Source organism: Papio anubis, chromosome 2 (assembly GCF_008728515.1).
Source record: "Papio anubis isolate 15944 chromosome 2, Panubis1.0, whole genome shotgun sequence".
Classification (NCBI taxonomy): domain Eukaryota; kingdom Metazoa; phylum Chordata; class Mammalia; order Primates; family Cercopithecidae; genus Papio; species Papio anubis.
In genome coordinates, this window is record NC_044977.1 from 59,906,500 (window position 1) to 59,929,038 (window position 22,539).

At 45.6% G+C, this 22,539-nt stretch overlaps 1 long non-coding RNA gene across 2 annotated transcripts; it reads left to right on the forward strand.

The window, feature by feature from the left end:
- The first annotated feature begins 16 nt into the window (after positions 1-16).
- On the forward strand, positions 17-21,107 carry LOC116273487. 2 transcript variants are annotated; one of them, XR_004181813.1, is made up of 3 exons: positions 17-1,884; positions 14,386-14,446; positions 20,467-21,107. It is a non-coding gene; the product is annotated as an uncharacterized LOC116273487 (long non-coding RNA). The 2 variants fall into 2 exon arrangements; XR_004181809.1 differs by having other exon boundaries at positions 17-1,863.
- The last annotated feature ends 1,432 nt before the right edge of the window (positions 21,108-22,539 follow it).

Consider the following 22,539-nt stretch of genomic DNA (forward strand, 5'->3'; position numbering starts at 1 on the left):
GTGAGCTGAGATCGCGCCACTGCATTCCAGCCAGGGTGACAGAGTGAGATTCTGTCTCAAAGAAAACCCAAAAAACAAAACAAAAACATTTTTTTCCCCATAATGAACAGGATTGCTTGTGTTTTAAAAGGGAGTAACCAATCACGGCACTTGCAAATAACATTATATGTTGCCTGGAATCTGATTTAAATTATTCCATGGGGGTGGTGGTGCAAAAAATAAAGCAAAATTATCTGTGAATTGATAGCCCTTGAGGCTGAGTATTGGGTGTGACGTTCATTATCCTGTTCTCCTGTAGTGAACGTGTTTGAGAAGTTCCATGGTATTACAAAATTTTTTAATTTAAAATTTAATAAGTCTAAATTCAAGATAAATGAACTGGCCTGGGAATGCCCTGTCATGGGGGTAGCAGTCCTTCGCCCCACCCCACAGCTGAAAGCATTTTAAGGTCGGCTTCAAGAAGGTATTCATTAAGGCCTCCTGGTTCTGCTCTCCCTGAACCACAATGGCTCTCTCTGCGTCCGGGAGAACAATCTTCCCCCAGACTGCTGGCCAAGTCGAGACTGCGCATTAGGGATCCCACAGCCAAGTTGTGGTTTTATGACAGAGTTTGGAACCATATGTGGTTCACGCTCACTCTGTCCAGAGACTTGGGGAATCTCTCATAAATATTCTCAGCAAAGCCACATCCTGGGACACCCAGAAAACTGGCAAAGATGAGACCTCTGGCTTCCACAAGATGGCCAAGCATGTGGGAGTGGCCCCTCTGCACTGGCCCCCCTCAGGCCCAGCACATGCTGCTTCTGCCTGTCCCCAGAGTCCCTGGGGAGTTTGACTTGTCTTCCCAGACCCCTCTGAAACAAGGAGACCTCACCATGTACAGGCCTTCCCTGTCCTCGGACAAGTGGAATCACCTGTCCACTGGCCTGTATTAGATTGAGCTATAGTCATTCATTTAGTCAGTAATTATTTATTCAATTATTATTTATTGAGCACCAGCTATATGTACAGCCTTCCCTGTCCTCAAATAAGTAGAATCACCTGTCTAATGGCCTGTATTATGTCGAGCTATAGTCATTCATTTATTCAATAATAATTTATTAAGCACCTACTATATGTCCTAGGATTCTAGCATATAGCAGATAGATGGCCTAGGTAGCATATACAGCATATAAAAGACACAGTCCCCATATTCCAGGAGCTTCTAATTTCCTAGAGGAGAAAGGCAAAAACCATTAATTAATACTATTAATCATTTCATTATAATTCTGACAAATGCTTTAGAGAAGCACAGGCACTATGAGGGCATCAGGAATGTGATCTGATTGAGTGAGAAGGAAGGGAGTGGAGAGGATTCAAAGAAGGCTTCTTGAGCCTTGGCAACACAGTGAGACCCCACCTCTATCAAAAAAAAAAAAAAAAAAAGTCAGATATGGTGCCCTGTTTCTATCGTCCTAGCTACTTGAGAGGCTGAGATAGGAGGGTCTCTTGGGCAAAAGTCGAGGATGCAGTGACCTGTGACCGCACCACTGCACTCCAGCCTGGGCAGCAATGCGACACTCTGTCTCAAAACAAAACAAAATCAAAGCCTTCTTGGAGAGAATCAAGTTTAAATTGAGATCTGAACATTTGAGGCATTAGCCAGCCAATCAGAGAAAAGGGGGTTATTCTAGAGAGAGGAAGCAGCGTATGCAAAGATCAGATGGATCATGGCTCCTTCAAGGAAGTGAAACTCTACCGTGTGGACTGTGTGGTATGAGGAGTATGACAGGGAAGGAGATGGTAGAGATGGCAGAGAAGGAGCTGGGGGCAGGTCACGAAGGAGCTTGAAGGCCAAGTTAAGGATGATGGAGTGCTCATGAGGTAATAGGTGTGTGTGGAGGGGTGAGTAAATTGTACCTAAAATGAGTGCTTTCGTAGCTGGGGAGCTGATTGGGTCAGAACAAGGTAATGTGGATGCTGCAGGGACTAGGCCAGCCCGCACAGCACATTTGTAAGAATTAGGAGAAGGTGCCCCTCTGGGAAGATGCAGCCCCACAGGCCCATGCTTAGGAAAGGGACCTGACCTGAATTTCAGCCCTTGTATGCCTGAGCCAGCACCCTTGTGCAGTCAGCAACCTACACAACTGTATACAATGGCCACAGATGCCAGGGAATAGTCAGAAGGGTATAACAACATTTGTTGACAAATCTGTCTCCTCCACCTTAAGCACCTTGGGTTCTGAGTTCTTGAGCTCCATATCCATATTGTAACCTCAGTACACATAGGAGATGCTCCTATTATTTGTCAAACGGATTGTTCTTTGGCTACTTGTTTTTTCTTCAGACTTTCTGTCTTCTTGTCCTTCTAAATTCATAACGGCTTCCTCTTAATGCACTCCTGCTAGGGTTAGAAAGCACTGTGTTGGCTAGTTTAAGGTTTTTTTTTTTGTTTTTTTTTAAAGACAGGGTCTCGCTCTGTCACCCAGGCTTGAAGTGCAGTGGTGCGATCTCTGCTCACTGCAGCCTCCGCCTCCCAGGTTCAAGTGATTCTTGTGCATCAGCCTCCTGAGTAGCTGGGACCACAGGCATACACCACCACACCCAGCTAACTTTTATATTTGTAGTAGAGATGGTGTTTCGCCATGTTGCCCAGGCTGGTCTCGAACTCCTGGCCTCAAGCAATCCACCTTGGCTTCACAAAATGCTGGGATTATAGGCGTGAGTTACCACGTCTGGCTCACTTTGACTTTTTAATCCTGACATCTTACCCTCTGTCCATTCAACAGAAACTTGGCTATGGCCACACAGCTAGGAAGGTGGGCAAGTGGTGCTGGGTAGGAAACTGTCAAGCCCTGGGGGTGTGGTCCAGGCTGGATTCCCTACCTTCTGGTGGGGATTCTTGTGGCTTAATCTCCGTACTTTGGATCCGAGAATGTCAGAGCTGAAAGGAACCCTTTAGGGCCCCGTTTTACAAATGGGGCAACTGAGGCACAGAGAAGGGCTGGGAATTACTAGAAGCCACTGAGTAAGAGCCAGAGCAGAACTGGAAACTAGGTCCCTTGACATGTTTAGAAGAAGCAGCTAGCTAGATATCAGGAGTGGAAATTAGAAGAGAAAGACCGAGGAGGAGAAATGGCTCTCTGAGGAGGGTGTCTGACTGTGATGGCTATCAGTGGGGCTACGAGGGATTAGAGCAGGATTTGGGAGAGTCCTTGATCACTGTTCAAAGGGAAGAGAGGGCCAAGAAAATAGGACTTCACCAAGGAGTGGACAGCCCTCTAAACTGGAATCCATTAGGATCCAGCCTGGCCATAGATCTCCAGACGCTAAACAGAATGTCTTGTTCTGGGCCTGGTCAGTTTGGAAGTCCTTGGTCAGTAGCATTTGGCTGGGAGCAAGCTGCCGGATGGCCTGCTCTGAGAGCACTTGGTGAAATCAGAGGCAAGGCTTGGTTCCCCTTCCCGGGAGCCTGCACTCCAGGTACCTCTGTGAGGCCCCACTCCAGTTCTCTGTCAGCATCTGCTCGGGGCTTTCCTCCTTCTAGGTCTTCATCACAGCTCCTCCTATGTCACATTGCCTCGGGTCCCACCAGCACTGCCCTGAGCTGGAAAATCCCTCTGAGCCCGAGCAGCCCGTGACCATAGAGGCAGGAAACTATGACACTCGAGGCACACAGGGTGTGAGGTTTATTCTTGGTATGTGGTTGGGAAAGGCGGGGTTGAATGGGGGTGGGGTAGGATGGGATCCTCAAGAGAGATAGAGAAATCCAAAAAGAAGGAACCCCTTTGAGAATATCAGAGTAGTTTTCTTTTCTTTTTTCTTTTTCTTTTTTTTAATTTTTTTTTATTTATTTATTTATTTTTTTTTTTGAGGCAGGGTCTTGCTCTGTCACCCAGGCTGGAGTGCAATGACGTGATCTTGGCTCACTGCAATCTCTGCTATCAGGTCAAGTGATTCTCCTGCCTCAGCCTCCTGAGTAGCTGGAACTACAGGTGCACACCACTGCATCCGGCTAATTTTTGTATTTTTTGTAGAGTCGGGGTTTCACCATGTCGCCCAGGCTGGTCTCGAACTCCTAGCCTCAAGTGATCTGCCCACCTCAGCTTCCCAAGGTGCTAGGATTACAGGCATGAGCCATTGCACCCTGCCTCAGAGTAGTTTTCTTTCCCAGCATGTTCCCTTTATTTCAAGCCCCTGGGATTGTCTCTCTTCCTTGGGGTAGCCTCTGGGGGTGGGGGAAGCAGGGGAGCATTTTAGGATCAAGGGTTCAGTCCCTCAATCAGGGACCCCAACCTATAGAGTTTAGTAGTAGCAATCGTAGTAACATAGGGAATATTGTAATTAACTCATCACTTTCTAGATGCCGGGTTTTAAGTATCTAGTACAGTGCCTGGAACACAGTAAGTCCTCAATAAATACAGTATGATTGTAATCCACCTTAAGAAGTGGCACGAGGCCAGGCAAGCCTGTAATCCAAGCCCTTTGGGAGGCCAAGGCAGGCGGGTCACTTGAGGTCAGGAGTTCAAGACCAGCTTGGCCAACATGGTGAAACCCCATCTCTACTAAAAATAGAAAAATTAACTGGACATGGTGGTGGGTGCCTGTAATCCCAGCTACTTGGGAGGTTGAGGCAGGAGAATCTCTTGAACCCAGGAAGTGGAGGTTTCAGTGAGCTGAGATCATGCCATTTGCCAGCATGGGTGACAGAGGCAGGAGTCCCAATCTCATTTTAGAGATGGGGAAACAGATTCAAAGACCACAAGTCATTTTTCCAACATGGTACAGCTGGCTATTCATTCGCCCACTGATTCAAAAAGTATGCATGGAGTCTTTGCTGTGTGGCAGCCGCTGCTCTAGATGAGAGGAATGGAGCCCTGAACATGGCCCCCGCCCTCAGGGTTTATCTGTGTGTGTTCTACTGAGGGGAGTCAGGTGGTGAACACATAGCAAGTCAATAAGGAAGGGAATGGGAATCGCAGATTGGAATGGAAAACAGGCATTGCAGGGGGATGTGGAAGAAGTGAGAACATGGCAGTGCTTTAGAAAGGAAGAGAAGAGAAGGCTTTTTAAAAATCTTTATTTTTTGTAGAGATGGGGTCTCTCTCTGTTTCCCAGGCTGGTCTCAAACTCCTGGGCTCAAGTGATCCTCCTATCTTGGCTTCCCAAAGTGCTGAGAGTGTAGTCATGAGCCACTATGCCCAGCCAAGGGAAGGCTTTTTAAGGGAGGTGACACTGGAGCTAGGATTTGGTAAGTGTGAAGGAGCCAGGGAAAGGTTGTTTACAGCAGAGGCAAACCAACAGCAAAGGCCTTGTGTGGGGAGAGAGCTTGGTTGGTTTTCAGGAGGTTCAGGGAGGCCAGTGGGACTGAGGTGAGCAGGGAGGTGCATGGGAGGGAGGGCGATGAGGAAACCGGTGGGACAGGGACACACCGGCCTTTGGGGCCACGGGAAGAGCTGGGGCTGTCAGTGGCAGAGGCTGCCACTCTGGATTTTAATCCCTCACTTCGGACCTCCATGGCCAGCCCAGGCTCTGCCCCTTTGGCCCCAGTCCTGACTCTGAGCTGGGCTTCGGCGGGTGTGACTCCCCTACGTCCCCGCTGGCCACAGCCCCCTCCACTCGCAGTGTGTCATAGGACAAGCAGGGCCACTCCTGTTTCCCGGCTCAGAGCCTGTCCAGGCCTGCAGATTCCCCACTGAGCAACAGAAACAACCCCTCGCTGGTGGGACAGCCAGCCCTAGAGGAGGGAGCAGCTGTCCAAACCCCCAAACACCTCCCTACCAGCTACCTGCGAGGCTTCTGGGCCTTCCCCCTTCCTCCACCCACCCTTCTCTCACACGTCAGCTGACCTGGGTTCAAATCCTGCCTCTACCTCCCATAAACACTAGGGCAGTGAGCAAGTTGGGTTTTATTTTGTTTGGTTTGATTTGGTAGAGGTGGGGTCTGGCTATGTTGCCCAGTCTGGTCTCGAACTTCTGGGGTCAAGCAATCCTCCTACCTCTGCCTCCTAAAGTGCTGAGATTACAAGCGTGAGTCACTGTGCCCAGCCTGAGCAAGTCATTTAATCCCTCACCTGTGAGGTGGGATAACACCTATCTGCTCTCACAGGGCTGTCAGTGAACATGAAATATGATAAGAGTAATATCAGTTAGCACTGAGAGTCTACGCTGGGCCAGGTATGTGCCACTTGCCCTATACACTTTAACTCACTTTCCCTTTCTCCTCATAACAACAATATTGGGGAGTATTGTGATCAGAGCCAGCTTCATAGGCATGTGGCCTATGCAGTCACAGAGGGCCACCCCACACTTAGAAGGCCCCCACACTTGGTTTAATTCTCCACCAATACTGTCTTGAAATTCTTCTTCTTCTTTTTTTTTTTTTTTTTTTTTTGAGACAGAGTTTAGCTCTTGTTGCCCAGGCTGGAGTGCAATGGCATGATCTCAACTCACTACAACCCCCACCTCCCGGGTTCAAGCGATTCTCCTGCCTCAGCCTCCCGAGTAACTGAGATTACAGGCATGTGCCACCACGCCCAGCTAATTTTGTATTTTTTGTAGAGATGGGGTTTCTCCATGTTGGTCAGGCTGGTCTTGAACTCCCAACCTCAGATGATCCACCTGCCAAAGTGCTGGGATTACAGGTGTGAGTCACTGAGCCCAGACGAAATTCTTAATAATTTTTTTTTTTTTTTTTTTTTTTGCGATGGAGTCTCACTCTGTCGCCCAGGCTGGAGTACAGTGGCATATCTTGGCTCACTGCAACCTCTGTCTCCCGGGTTCAAGCAATTCTCCTGCCCCAGCCTCCCAAGTAGCTGGGACTACAGGTGCCCGCCACCACACCCAGCTAATTTTTGTATTTTTAGTAGAGACGGGGTTTCACCATGTTGGCCATGCTGGTCTCGAACTCCTGACCTTGTGATCCGCCTGTCTTGGCCTCCCAAAGTGCTAGGATTACAGGCATGAGCCACCACACCTGACCCAAAATTCTTAATAATTTTTAAAACAAGGTCCCTGCATTTTCATTTGCACTGTGTCCCACAAATTATATAATTGGTCCTGGTTACTGCATTAGCATCTATTATTGGCCATGTGCTGTTTAAGGCACTGTAGAGATAGGAGTGCACAAAACAGAATTCCCTACCCTTGTGGAATTTACTTTGCATCACTTCCCAGATGAGGCAACTGAGGTTCAGAGAAGGTAAGTTACCTGCTCAAAGTCACACAGTAAGTGGGTGTCCAAGTTCCAACTCAGAGCTCTTAACCATGATACAATTTCCCTCTTCTGACTGAGGCTGTAAAGTATTTAATATGACATCAAGCAAAGAAATAGCAAATAGCATTCTACACGCTTTAACTGGGTTAACTCATTTAATCACAACTGCCCCATTTTAGAGATGAGAACATGGAGGCTCAGAGAGGTTAGATACCTTGCCCAGAGTCACACTGCTATGAAGAAGCAGAGCTAAGACTAGGAACCTGGGTGTCTCGCTCAGAATTACGTTTCTAGCCACGCCAGCATGTTGCCTTCTGAAGGAATCATTCAGAAAATGGTGGCTTTTGCAATTCGTTTTAATCACCGTCATTTTCATTTTTGTCATTTTTGTCTTGTGTCTGGAGCCCCCACGCACAAGGCCTGACCCAAATTAATATGTACGCAATAAAAGGATTAACAAATGAATGAGCAGATCGAGGCATAAACCTGTGTGGTAACGGCTACAGTTGCCCCCACCACCACTACCACAACCACCCAAAATCTGACATGACTTATCACCAGGGCCTGACACCCAGCTTCTCTGTCTTGCCTTAAGCCAGTGATGAAATCTGTCATCGCTCAGGATGTAAAAAACAGGGTCGCGTCTTCCAGTAAACAGGCCAGGGCTGGAAGGTAGGGGGTGGGGAGGGGTGCCATGTGGAGGAGTCGTTCACAGTGATGGTTATCAATGAGTAACAAGCTTTCCTTTTCCTCCTGAGGTGATGACAGGGCTTGTGACAGGGCTTGTAGATGTCTCCCTCCCCTAAAGGCTGTCACTCTTTAGAGGGTCTCATCCTCCATGCTTGGGCTGCCATGCTTGGGCTGACTTGAGGAATTTATCAGTTAGGCAGGCCTTAAGTGTCAGGTGATTTCTGGGGTTTTGGGAGAGACCCCTGCACAGATTAGCACCTCCCATTATCCTCACTGACGTCTGACACCCCAATTCATTCATTCATTATCCAACGAATCGTTATTGCATGCCTACTATGTGCCAGACACTCTTCTAGGAACTGAAGATACAGCAGAGAATGAAACAGATAAAAATCTCTGGCCTCAGGGAGCTCATATTCCAGTCCAAGGCGCTTCCACTGGGAATTCTTTTGATTAGATGGTAGACACTGGGAACTTTATCTTGTCGGACATTGGATATGTTTGTACTCTTCTAAAAGCCATTGAACTTTGTCTAGGACAGAGTTAAGGTACTTTTTAATTGTTTCAGATGGGAGGGTAAATCTGGCACCTGTTACTCTATTTGGCCAGAATCCAAAGTTCTCTTCCACAGGTTTTTGTTTTTTTTTTTTTTTTCTTATAAGAAAGTCTTTAGGCCTGGGAGAGGCAAGACTTGAAATATCATCAGTCACTTATACCTTTTTATGAATGAGTTTATAAGAGCCGTTTTGAGGCACTGTGGTAATAGGAAATGAAGACCTGGAAGACACCGAAATAATATCTACGGTTCAGGAAATGAGATATTCACATAGCCATTATTTCATTTGAATTCATCTCATTCTTGGAAATATTCAAGCAAGAAAAGTGCTTCAATTTCCATGTTATGAGTGAGGAAAGTGAAGCTTGGAGAGCTTCACTGGCTCAAAGTCACACAGCTAATTAACACCCAGAGACACTGACCTTTTTAGAGATGGGGGTCTCACTTTGTCACCCAAGCTGCATGTGCAGTGGCATGATCATGGCTCACTGCAGCCTTGACGTCCTGGGCTCACTTGATCCTCCCACCTCAGCCTCCCAAAGTCCTGGGATTGCAGGTGGGAACCACCACTCCCCACAGAGCCTACTAACATTTACGTCAGAGTGCATTCTAATATAGCTTGGGGCAGGGATCACCATATGGGAAGAGCAAAGGGCACCTATGATCCCAAATACTTGTGCTGACTTGGTTGTTTTGCACACCGCTGGACTTGCCCCTTTGGCTTTGGGCCTGTCTGAGGAACAGCATCAGCTTCCTGGGGACACAAGTCAGTACTGCTTGTTCATGTGCCCTGAGTAGCAGCTATAGGTTAGGAAGACACACAGGACCAATCTGAAGATACCGCTAATTCCACAAGGGCAGGGACCATATCTATTTGGATCCCCACTGGGACCTCAGCACCTAGAACAGCACCTGACCCCTAGTAAGTTATCAAGGAATATTTGCTGAGCAGCAATAACAACAAAACACGTGAATAAATGAATCTGAGGGGTAAGCAGACGAAAAGGAATACCTACCTCAGTTGCTTCAGCTATAAAATGGGAGACAATAATCTTTTGCCTTTTACTGTTATTTTGATTTCACTGAAAGCAGGGGTTTTTGTCTGTTTTATTTATGCCCTATATATCCCCAGCATCTAAAACAGGGCCTGTCACATAGTAGGTACTTAATACATGTTTGTTGGATAAACAGATGCAAGCAAAACATCTAGGTTTTAGTGAACATGTGTGCCTAAAAAGGACCTAACATAGTACTGTGGTTAAGGGCGAGGAACTTGAAGTCAGGCCTGGGTTTGACTCCTGACTGACACTTATTAGCTGTGCGACATTGAGAAGGTCTCTGAGCCTCTGTTTCCTTGGGACATATAGTAAGAAGAGTCATCATCTCTATACTAGGGTATCCTGAGGATTAAACAAGGTCATGTATATAAAGTGCTTAGCATAATTCCAGCAGCAAATAAAATGCTCCAAACTTACTAAAGTTCTAATGTGTCTAGGGGCAGGGTGCAGCAGCTCACAGCTGTAATTCCAACCCTTTGGAAGGCTGAGGCAGGAGGACTGCTTGAGCCCAGGAATTTGAGACCAGCTTGGCCAATATAGTGAAACCTCATCTCTTTTTGATAAAGAAAGAAATTTTTATATAAAAATAATATGTCTAGGAGTGAGGATGCATTTTTATGGGCCATTTTTCTTCCTTAAGGACTTTTATCCCTAGGACTCCCCCAAAAGATTCCAGAATTTGTTCTCCTAAAAGATGAAGATGGATGGAAAATAAATACCAATCTAATCTCCCATTGGCAATTAAGATTCCCCTTGAGCCTGCAGGCAGCGCTCCATCCTACCCTGCACCTGCCTGAGCCTGAAGCAGCTAGATTCACTTGGGGGGCATGAAGCTCTGCTCAGCTGCCCTGGTCTTCGGCAGCCCTTTGAAGTTGGGATGTGTCTTTTCTTGTCTTGTGGTTGGCCTGGCCTCAAAGCTAACATGCAGCCCGTCCCTGCCCCAGGGTGAAATGGGTGCTCTCAAGATCTTCAGTGGAGATAGTGAAATCTAGCCCTCCAGCAAAAGCAGGTAAAGAGAATTCCCCCAGCTTTGTCATCTACCCCGAGGCCTGTCCACCTGCATCCTTGGCTCTATTCCAAGCCTGGATCTTGGCCAACTCAGATCCTGGACTTTTGGTCTCTCTGGCCTCAACTCTTTGGGCCTGTGGATGCCATAAGCATGTGTCCATTTTTGCCTTGGAAACTTGGTCATTATCAAGGGAAGATTCTGTGGCTTTGCAAAGAACACCCCACGAGGCTGACCTTCCTGTGGACTGCAGGAGATGAGGGGAGAGTGGTTTAGGAGAGTGATTAGACAGGCCTTTGACACCCTAACACAGAGAGGGCAGGAAGATTCAAAGATAAGTAGGCAGGGTGTGGGGCACAGGGAAAGCTCTCAATTCATTCAGAGAAAGCTCTCAAAGCAATTATTATGTTGATTTGAGTATATGGAGATTCCAGAACTAAATGTGCATATCTCTTTTCATATTCAAAAGTCCCACACAGATTTAAGGCTCATGGCATCCCACTTCCTTGGAGAATTTTCTGGAGCTTAAATTTCTCCAGGCTTCACAACCCTGTAGCTCTCTCCAGTGAAAGCTCTCCTGAAACGTATGTGTATGTGTATTCCTGTAGCTAGCAGATGTGCTTTCATTCATTCATTCAATCATATGAAGATAGGCAATACAGTCTAAGGTCAGGAGTGCACTTGAGGCCAGAAGGCTGGAGGTCCCTCTGACATTTACTAGCTGTGTGAGCTCAGAGAGGTTACTCTGCTGTAGCCCTCTCATCTCTAAAATGGGCATAATAGTCTGGAGGCAGTGGCTCATGCCTATAATCCCAGCACTTCGGGAGGGCGAGGTGAGATGATCACTTGAGCCCAGGAGTTTGAGACCAGTCCTGGTAACATACTGAATCCTGTCTCTACAAAAAATAGAAAATAAAAATTAGCCAGGCAGTTCCAGCCACTTAGGAGGCTGAGGTGAGAGGATTGCTTGAGCCCAGGAGTTTGAGGCTGCAGTGAGCTATGATCATGCCACTGCACTCCAGCCTGCATGACAGAGTGAGACCCTGTCTAAATCAATCAATCAATCAATCAGGCATAATAGTACCAACATTACAAGGCTGGGTGAGGGTTACCTAAATGAATACCCATGAATCACTTAAAATAGTGCCTGGCACATAGTAATCACTCAGTAACTAAGACGTTGCTCTTATTCTTTTTCAGCAAACATCTCTTAAGCACCTACCTTATGCCTGATCTTGTGTGTATAGTGATTACTGGGCTTATAGAGATAAAAGGTTGTGCTTGCCTTCCTGAATTTGCACTTCAGGCTCTGCACAAACCTTTGGTAATGTCTCTTCTTTTTTTGTAGGGAAACGTTCACTGATGAATTCATGAATGAAAGATGATTACTTTTTCCCTGATCAGGGCTTGGGCTGCTGTTTCACATGTACCATCTTAAGGACTGTGAGGCCCAAAAAAGGCTCTGCCACTTAGATACAAAGGCATTTCTCCTCCTCTGAGCCTCAGTTTCCTCAACTGTAAGACTAGGGTGGGGGAGATTTAATTCCTGACTTGCAGGGTTTGCAAAGTGAAACAAATGTGGCCAGGCTCACAGAGGCATGGTGAAGACTCAAGCGCCTCCTGTAGTGTAAAGAGTGAAGATGGCCTTTGGCTCCATGAAGGGTTTCCTAAGAGGGCAGGTACAGCTTCTTGGTCCCTGACACAATAGCACACACTAGGGCCAAGAGCAGGGTCTCATCACCTCACTCATAAACAGTGGCTGAGGTTGACACGGGGGATCCCTGTGGGAATCAGAACTCCTAGGACTGTAGGTGACAGAAACTCCTCTCCAGCTAGCCTAGGGGAAACTGATAAATGCAGGGTGAAGAATGTGTGGGTAGGGTATCTCCAGTAAGCCCAGGGGAAAGGCAGAGATGCAGCAGGGCCAGGGAAGCCAAGGGGCTCGCTCTCACTCTCTCTCTCTTTCTTTCTTTCTTTCTCTCTCTCTCTCTCTCTTCTCCCACCTTCCTTCCCTCCCTCCCTCTCTCTCTCTCCTTCCCTCTTGTCTCTCTCTGGGTCAGCCTATCAGCTCCATTCCCTCACGTCAGCCCTCTCTATGTAGCAGCAAACATAGCCTCCAAGAGAGAAACTGCATTTTCTTCCTTAGCTCCTGACTAAAAAATCCAGGGAAAGATCCTGATTGGCCCAGCTTGGGTCACGTGTTAACCCCACCCATCCCCAGACCTATTAATTATGGAGTGGTGGGGCGGGTGGAGATGTACACCATAGAAATTGTATCTGGGGTCCCACTAGACTTCGAGACCCCCCATGAGGGAAGCCACCACTTTAACCCTTCAGAATGTCTGACATTGTACACTTCACACACTTAGCACTTTCATTGTGCAGTGGCCCGAATGAATGTCATCTCCCCAATTAGACTATAAGCTCCATAAGATCCACAACTGTGTCCAATGCTATTTTCATTCTTTTCTCTTCCTTCGCACCGGCTCACCACACAGGAGACAGCAACACAGAGCACACTGCTAGTCACATGGTCACAGAATGTCCTAGATAAGGGGAGAGATCGAAGAACTAAGGCACAGAGACAGACAGCCATTTTCCCAAAGTCACACAGCTCAAATGAGGCTCTAGCTCGCCTGTGTACCTGCTAGCTTCTCCTCTCTCTTGAGGTTAAAGGCTCCACTTCTACCCCTACAAGGAAGCCCCTGCACAGCTCTAGTCACTTCCTGCCTCCCCAGGCTTATCTGGTACACTCTACACATCTTCAAGGTGGTTATTTTTATAGCTATTTTAATAGTCGCCTGAGGTGCCCACACTGATCTGCTTCCCTGTCAGTCTGGATAAAGGAATTTTTGACTCTGCATTCCAGCCAGGGTGGCCTCTTTTCTCAAACCCACATCCCCTCCCCTCACTTCCAGGGCTTTTGCATGTGCAGTTCCCTCTGTCTGGAACACTGAGTTTGTCTGCTAGGGCTACCTTGACAAAAGACCACAATTGGGGTGGATTAAACAACAGAAATGTATGATCTCAAGTTCTGGAAGCTAACAATTCAAAATCAAGGTGTCAGCAGATTTGGTTCCTTTGAGGCTGTGAGGGAGCATCAGTTCCAAGCTTCTCTCCTAGCTCCTGGTGTTGGCTCGCTATCTTCGGCATTCCATGGCTTGTAACAGCCAACGTCACCCTGATATCTGCCTTCATCTTCACATGACATTCTTCCTGTGCACATGTCTGTCTCCGTGTTCACATTTCCCCTTCTGATAAGAATACCAGTCAAGATTAGGGCCTACCCTAATGACCTCATGTTAACTTGATTATCTCTGTAAAAACCCTATTTCCAAATAAGGTCACTATCTAGGTACTCGGGGTTAGGACCCCAATGTGTTTTCCCCCATCTCAACGAGACAATACCCACTTACCCATCTATCTCAAGCAAACCTTCCCTGAACACCCCAGACCACTCCAGGCACTGTTGTCTGCTCTTTGGTGCTCTTCCTGCATATTGATACTGGATTGCTGGTATCTATCTGTGTAATTACCAGGTTGCTATCTGTGTCCCTCTCAGACTATCAGCTTCAGAAAGACAGGAGCATGACTCTTCTGTGCACCATTGTATCCCCAAAGCCCAGTACCTGGCATGTAAAGGTACCAATAAATAACTGTGTCCTGAATGAATGAATTATTGAGAGGTTAATATTTGCTAATTGCAAAAATGAATAGGAGGTTCTAAGTAAGGGCCTCAGAAGCAGTGAGGTTAATGTTTCCTCCAGAGAGAATGAATTTACTGTGGGATCCACGAGGGCTAAACCCCTGCCCTCACACACCCTCACCACCCTTTGACTAATGGTCATTGCCTCTTCCTCCCTCCCACCTGGTCACCCTAGGGAGAATCCATATCAGCCTGGCCATGCAGGGGAGGCCTCACAAAGCCCTGGGAAGCCAGAGGTGAGTCAGAAGGGATGGTAAGGTGAACAGCTCTGAAACCGGAACCCTGGCATATAGCTGGGGGCAGGAGGGTTCACCGAAGGTAATGGTGCTTGCTTTAAAATTCAAGGGGCCCAAGGGAGCATCATCTTTCAGGAAGGCACCACTAGTTGATAAGAGGCCAAGTGTGCCTCAAGCTCCAGGTACCTGAGGTTGCTGCGCTAGCACAGCCTGTGAAAGATGCCAAGGGTGGACTTGACTTTATAAGTCCTCTCCTCATCCCCCTCCCCATGATTGGGCACAACTGTAAGGGCCATAAGAACTTACCTTCTGTGGCCTTTACTTTTGCTTATATGAGCAGGGGGAGGTGGAGAGAGACCAGGTGGGCACCTTGAGGGACCCTCATTTGGCTGAATTACAGCAACTCAACCTGCCTCAAAGGAATTCCAGCCCCCTTGCTTCCTAGGGACCCTTGGGAATACCTCATAGGCAGCCGAATCCCAAAGGGAAAAATGAAGGTCTCCCCAAACCCAGCCCAGGACAAGGGCCAAGTTGGAAAAAATGACTTGGAGACCAGTCACCACGTTTTTCCCCAGTGAAAGGCTGACTCATTGCAACAGGCCTGGGCTGGCTGGGACTTGAGCCGGTGGCTTGGAACATGCTTGGACAGTGAGCGCCTTGTCTGAAAGGCAGACCGTGAGAAGCCACAGGTCAGGGGAGCCAAGGCCACTGCCCTAAGAAACACCCCTCGCACTGCCACGTGAGCCCCAGGGGAAGAAGGGGCCAGGTGGGTGTCCACGCTGCCTCCCGCTCAGACTCTGGAGATCTAGGCTCACCTTGCTGGATAAGATCTAGAGAGGCCTTAAGCCCCAGGGCAATTAAGCGCTAAGGTCCTGAGACATGAGTATTCTGATCCTTCCTCCCCATACGAAGTGCAAACTGAAAACACAAAGCTTAAAATAAATTTAGAGAAACCCCAATAAGGCCTCGATTTTAATCATAAAATGATCTCCATGTTTTTCTTTGAAATATCAAAAAGAAATTATTTTCCAATTTTGGGGAAATGGAAGGGAGCTGGGGCTGCTTTCCCAGTGTTTTGAGCACACACCAGGTCTACCTGATGGGTAATTCAGCAGTGTGCACACAGTGGGGAGCTTATCTCTGACCCTCTTCCCTCCTCATGCCTCTGTCCATTTTGACATCCTGGGCTCTTTCAGCAAGGACTTTTGAGTCATATGTTGAGTTAAATCCTGTCTGTGCCATCTGCTTGCTGTGTGACCTTGGGTGAGTCACTTAATCTCACTAAGTCTCAATTTCTGTAAATGTAAAAATGGAGATTGCACCAGATAATGCATGCATAGTGCTTAGTACAGTACTTAGCACACAGTCTGATTGATATATATATCAGAGAGATCTCATATATACACCACACACATATGTATATATTTACACTTTAGAGTGAATAAGTTCCTATAAATGTCATTGTTTCCTTTCATTTATTTTTTTATTTTCTTTTATTTTTAAGTTGAATTAAATTTTTATTTTGAGATGGGGTCTCACTCTGTCACCTAGGCTAGAGTGCAGCGGCATGGTCATGGCTCACTGCAGGCTAAGACCCTCTCACCTTAGCCTCCTGAGTAGCTGGGACTACAGGTCTATACCACCATGACTGGCTAATGTTTTAATTTTTATTTGTAGAGACAGAGTTTTTGCTATGTTGCCCAGGCTCCTTTCATTCATTCAATCAACAAATGCTTGAGCACCTACCACATACCTGATTGTAGCTAGATGCTGTATATTCTACATTAGGATTTCTTTTCATCCTCACAGCAATCTCTACAATATCACTAATATCCCCATTTGAAGGATGAGGAAACAGATTCAGGAAGGTGAAAGAACTTTCCCAAGGTCACACAGCAGAGTCTGGATTCACTTGTTCATTCAGGAAACATTGACTGAATTTCAGCTTTGTTTCAGGCTAGGCACTGGGAGCACTGCAGTGAATGAGTTAGGGCCCCCATCCCAGGACCCTCACAGCCTATTGAGTGTTCTTTGCACCTTTTTTGAACCCCTTTTCATCTCTCTAATTGTTAAGGTCCCTGTTAAAAGCTCCTATGTGCATGTGGGCAGGGAGAGCCTTCTCCAGATCTTCCATTCACCCTTTTAAGGGAGTTGCCTTCTTCCCAGGGTGTAGGGTTGGCCCTGCCCAAGGCTGAGCTGGCAAAACCAAAAAAGCATCCTGCCTCTCCTTTGCACATCATCCCCTCGGACTGCTAGGTGCAAATGTCCATGACAACCTTGAACTCCATTCTCGCCCCCCACTCCACTCCTCTTGTGGCACTTCATGATAGATATTACAGAAATACCACATGTTCATTATACAATTTTTAAAAAAAGGAAAATATAGAAAAGCAAAAATCTTAAAGAAACAATAACGAATAATTCTAAATCCTGCTAAGGTGGTTAAAATTTTATTGTATTGCCTGCCAGACCGTTTTCCTCTGTAACTACAATACAATTATTAAAATAATAATAACACTAATTTTAGCTAACTCTGACATGGAGCTTCCTCTGTGCCAGAGACTGTTCTAAGCATCTTAGACATTGAAACTCATTTAATCCTCACAACAACTCACTAGGCTAAATACTATTGTCCTCATTTTACAGTTGTTCAAAGTGAGGCAGAGAGAACATTTAGAAGCATACATATTATTATTTTTTTAAAATGGGACCAGTCTGAACATACTATTTTGCAGCCTACTTTTTCTCCCTTTACAACAAATAAAAAATAATAAATTTACTTTCCTAACATAATTTTTTGTGACTATTAGGATTCCAGTATTTGCATATATTGTAAGTTATTCAACCAGTCTCCTTCTCAGCCATTTTTCTGATTTTCTTTTTCTTTCCTTCCCTCTGTCCCTCCCTTTCTTCCTCCTTTTTTGTTTTACCTATGAATGGCACAAAGATGTCCAATCTTGTAGCTTAGTCTTTGAAAACCTGATTAATAACTTCTTGGCTGGGCGTGGTGGCTCAGGCCTATAATCCCAGCATTTTGGGAGGCCAAGGCAAGAGGATTGCTTGAGGTCAGGAGCTTGAGACCAATCTGGTCAACATAGCAAAACCCTGTCTCTATTTTTTATTTAAAAATTAATTAATTAATTTTAAAAATCGTATTTAGGATAACTCCTAGAAGTGGAATCATTTGGTCTCAAGTTATACATGTTCTAAGCTTTCTGACATCTCTTGCAAACTGCCTCCAAAACAGGCAACAACATTGGATTCTAAAGGAGGATGACCTGTGTCCCACGGAGTGATACCCATCAGAATGACAGATGCTCATGACATTGACCCAGCAATTCCATCTGGGAGTTTACCCCATAAATATTGTTAGAGACTTGCAAAATGACATGTGTATAAAATTACTTATTGCAATTCTGCTGGTGATAGCAAAAGATAAAAAATAATCCAGATGTTCATAATAGGGAACTAGTCAAGTAAATTATAGGACATCTATACAATGAGATACTGCGTAGTTGTAAAAAAGAATTAAAAGCCTTTCTATGTATTCATGTGGATAGCTCCTCAAGACATACTAAGTGCAGAACAGTGTGAACAGCATGCTATTTTTGTGTGTAAAAAGGGGACAAATGACAGCCCACATCCATATTTATATGCACAGGCATAAATAAACTCTATTTTAAAAAACATTATTATTTTTTGAGACAGGATCTCACTCTGTCACCCAGGCTGGAGTGCAGTAGCAACGATCATGGCTCACTCCAACCTGGGCTCAAACTATCCTCCCACCTCAGCCTCCTGAGTAGCTGGGCTTACAGGCATGCACCACCACACCCTGATAAGTTTTTAATTGTATATCTCACCATGTTGCCCAGACTGGTCTTGAACTCCTGGGCTCAAGTGATCCTCCCACCTTGGCCTTCCAAAGTGCTGAGATTACAGGTATGAACGAACATGGCTGGCCAATAAACTCTAAAGTAGTTAAAACAGTGCCTACTTGCCTACTTGTGGGTGAGTTTGGTGAAGGCATAGAGACCAGGATGATGGATAGGGACAGGGAACAAATTCTTTTTTCTGATCACTTTTTATATTTTTAAAATTTGAAAACAATCTATATTCTTATTTAGAGAACTAGTCTAAAAGGTTGCCTTTTTATACTGTTAAATATTTTTAGGTGTGATAATATTATAGTCATTTTTATAACACTTTTCTTTTAGAGATATATCCTAAATATTTTAGAAATATTTACAAATGAAATTATAGGATATCTGGATTTGCTTCAAAATAATACATGAGCAGGGGACATGGATGGGTATATATTACAGATGAAACTGACTTGGACATGAATTAATGACTAATGAAGCTGGGAGACTGATAAGTGGAGGGTTCATTATGCTATTCTATCTACTTAAAAAATTATTGAGGTGAAATCTACATATAAGTAACCATTTTAAAGTGAACAGGTCTATGCCATTTATTACATTCACAATGTTGTGCAACCCCCCTGCCTCATGGCTAGTTCCAAAATATTTCTATCACTGCAAAGTAAAATGCCTGTACCCATTTTATTCCCATTTTCTCCCTCCCTCATCCCTTGGCAACCATCAGTCTGTGTTGTGTCTCTATGGATTTATTTATTCTGTATATTTCATATGAGTGGAACCATAGAACATGTAACTTTTTTTGCCAGGCTTCTTTCCCTTATCATAATGTTTTTGAGGTTCATCCATGTTGTAGCATATACCAGTACTTTAATAATTTTTTTGCGGCTCTATAATACCTCATTGTATGTATATACCACAATTTGTTTATCCATTTAACTGTTGATTGACATTTAGGTTGTTTCCACCTTTTGACTCTTGTGAACAGTGCTATGAACATACGTGTCCATGTATTTGTTTGCGTTCCTGTTTTCAATTCTTTTGGGTATGTAACTCTTAGAAATGGCATCGGGTAATATGGTAATTCCATATTTAACTTTTTGAGGAACTGCCAAACTTTTTTCTATAGTGGTTTCATCATTTCACATTCCCACTGGCAATATATAAAAGCTTCAGACTTCTTCACATCCTCGACAACATTTGTTATTTCCCATTGTTTTGTTGTTATTATTATTAATATCATACCCATCCTAGTGGGTGTGAAGTGGTACCTCATTGTGGTTTTGATTTGCATTTCCCTGATGACTAATGACATTGAACATATTTTTATGCACTTGTTGGCCATTTGTATATCTTCTTTGGAGAAACATATATTGTTGTTTCTACTTTTGAATATCTTTTAAATTCTCCACAGTAAAAGAGATACAAAATATTAGATATTTTATTTAAAACTTTAAGAAACAGGTTTTTTTTTTTCCATCTGAGAAGAGAGTGGTTTTTCCCTCCTTTTTCCCCCCTGCTTGAATTCCCCTGAGACCCTTGCATAATTCCCACCCCCGCATCCCCATCCGCAATTCGGTTTCAAAACAACATATTTGCTCTTCAAACAAATAAGCACAAGTTTCTTCCCTTTTGCCTCCTCAAAAGTGGGTGCAGGCGTGGGAGAACAGGGCGGGGACTTAGGGTGGGCAGAGGCTGGCTGCCCTACTTCCTTTGGTCCTAGCCTGAGGCTGGTCCCCCTACCCAGCAGCCTTGTGACACCCTCATGTCCCACCTCCACATTTTTGCTGAGAATCCCCAGGGAAGGGAGGGCCCCATCTATAGTGGAAGAAACCTTCTGGGCCCAAATCCAGCCACATCACAAGACTGGATGGCCCAGCCGCGAGACGAGCATGTCAGTGGCTTCCATGGCCAATGGGAGAGGCTTCACCCAGCTCATGTTCTGCTGTGGTTGTCGGGCCAAACAGATGGCTGGGGATAAACAGGGGGTGGTGCTGGGTGGGGTGTGTGTTGGGGTGGCTTTGAATGGCCTCAGCCTCCCTCTGGATCCTAGGGAAAGAGGCGAGTGAGGTGAAGGCAGGGCCTGAGGAAGGGGCTGTCATTTGTGGCCTTCAAAACTTGTTTGTGATGTCTTTTCAGCAATAAAACTCTTGTTCAAACAAACTATTACAGCAGTAAGACAGAAAAAGGAAGCTGTTCCTGCCGATGAAGGGTGAGAAACCTGGAGCCTTCCCTCCCTGCACGCCACGTGGCAGATACCTCAGGGAAAGCTGGGTCTCAGGAGAACACGCCGATCCCGTTAACACACAGTCTTCCTATGAAACCATGTGGGAACTCAACACGTGCTGTCTCCTCTCTAACCTGAGATCCTGGCCCGTTCCACAAAGCGAGGCAGTCTCTTGTATACCCCGCACCAGCCAAGTACTGGGATGGTGGCCAAAGGGGAGAGACAGGCCAGGGTGTGGGTGGGCCAAAGAAATCTGAGAGGGACAGGAGCTGTGGTGGCCCGGTCTCTAAGCCTGCAGAGGCTCCCTTCCAGAGAGAGAGCTTGGAACTCAGTCTCTGCCTCCCTCCTTCTCTCCCTCCCTCCAGCAGAACTGCCCTGCCCCAGGTGGTTCACACCTTGCTAGTCCCCTAGGCTTATACCTTTCCTAACCTTAGGAGAGACATGAGAAAAGGAATCTCTCCCCTTCCCCACAGAATCCTTTTTTTTTTTTGAGACAGGATCTCTCTCTGTCACCCTGGCTAGAGCGCAGTGGTACAATCATGCTCACTGCAACTCTGCCTCCTGGACTCAAGTGATCCTTCCACCTCAGCCTCCCAAGTAGCTGGGACTACAGGCATGCACCACCACACCTGGCTAATTTTTGTATTTTTTGTAGAGATGGGATTTTGCCATGTTGCCCAGGCCGGTCTCAAACTCCCAGTCTCAAGTGATCCTCCCACCTAGGCCTCTCAAAGTGCTGGGATTACAGGCATGAGCCACCATGCCTGGCCCACAATACTTTGATATAGTTTCTTCAAGCCCAGATTCTGGTTCTTAGCACAGTCAACCTATGGAGTGCCTCCCCTGCCCCCCCATATTCCGTGATAGTCATGCTGGGTTAGTTTCTCTAACCAGAGGATGGGCCCATTCTTCGCTGTGGGATGGTGTGTGGGGACATTGGTAAGGAACAAATAAAGACTTGGGCAAATAACTTTATTATGAGGTTGGTTATCTCATCCACAGGCTGAGCATGATGCTCAGTACCGACTCCGCAGGGCTATTTGGAGGATTAAATGAGATAATGTGTATCAAAGCCCAACATCACAGGAGCTCCGTGTAGAAGCAGTTCCATACCAGAAAATGGGATGGCTTTGTCCCTTACATGTTGTGTCACCTCAGATAAGGCATTTCCCCTCTTTGAACTCCAGTTTTCTCATCTGTAAAATGAGCATGTTTAAAAATTTTTTACTTAAAAAAAGAGGCATATTAATATCTACCCTTCACAGTTGCTGTAAGTAGAGGCGATTCACATGAAGTGGTTAATACCTGGCACAAAGAAAGTACTCAAAACAGGATAGTAATAATTGTAATTATTACTACTTTTACTACTATTAACTTAATTAGAAGGGCAGTGTAGTTTTATAGTTAAGCAAACTTTGCAGCCAAATTTCCTAGGTTTAAATTACAATTCATCACTGGAGCTGTGTCACTTTAAGCAAATTACTTACCCTTTCTGTGCCTACAGTTCATTAACTGTATACTAATTTACCTATTTCATGGACTTGCTGTGATAATTAAGTTATTGTATGTAGAGCACTTTGCAGAGTGCCTAGCAAATAGTAAATGCTACAAACACATTTGCTGTAATTTTTATTAGTAATAAATATCCATATTTGTATTATTATAGTCGTTAACAACTCGACTCTGTGAAAGCCTTCTCCTTGGATCCAATTAGGAGATCTACAGACCAACAGATCCACCATCCTACAAAACGTTTAGCCCCCTCAGAAGCTGTGTGACCCTGGGCTAGTTACTTCTCCTCTCTGAGCCTGCTTTTATTTATCTACAAAATGTGAATTGTAATAGTACCCATAATGATACTTCTAGGTTGTTTGACGTGCATTAGTGAGCGATGACCCGTGGGAAGTTTCTAGCTTCTAGTTAATTAAGCCCTGGTCCCCGTGCTCTGCCTAAATCCAGCTCCCTACCCCACCCAGCCCTCCCTC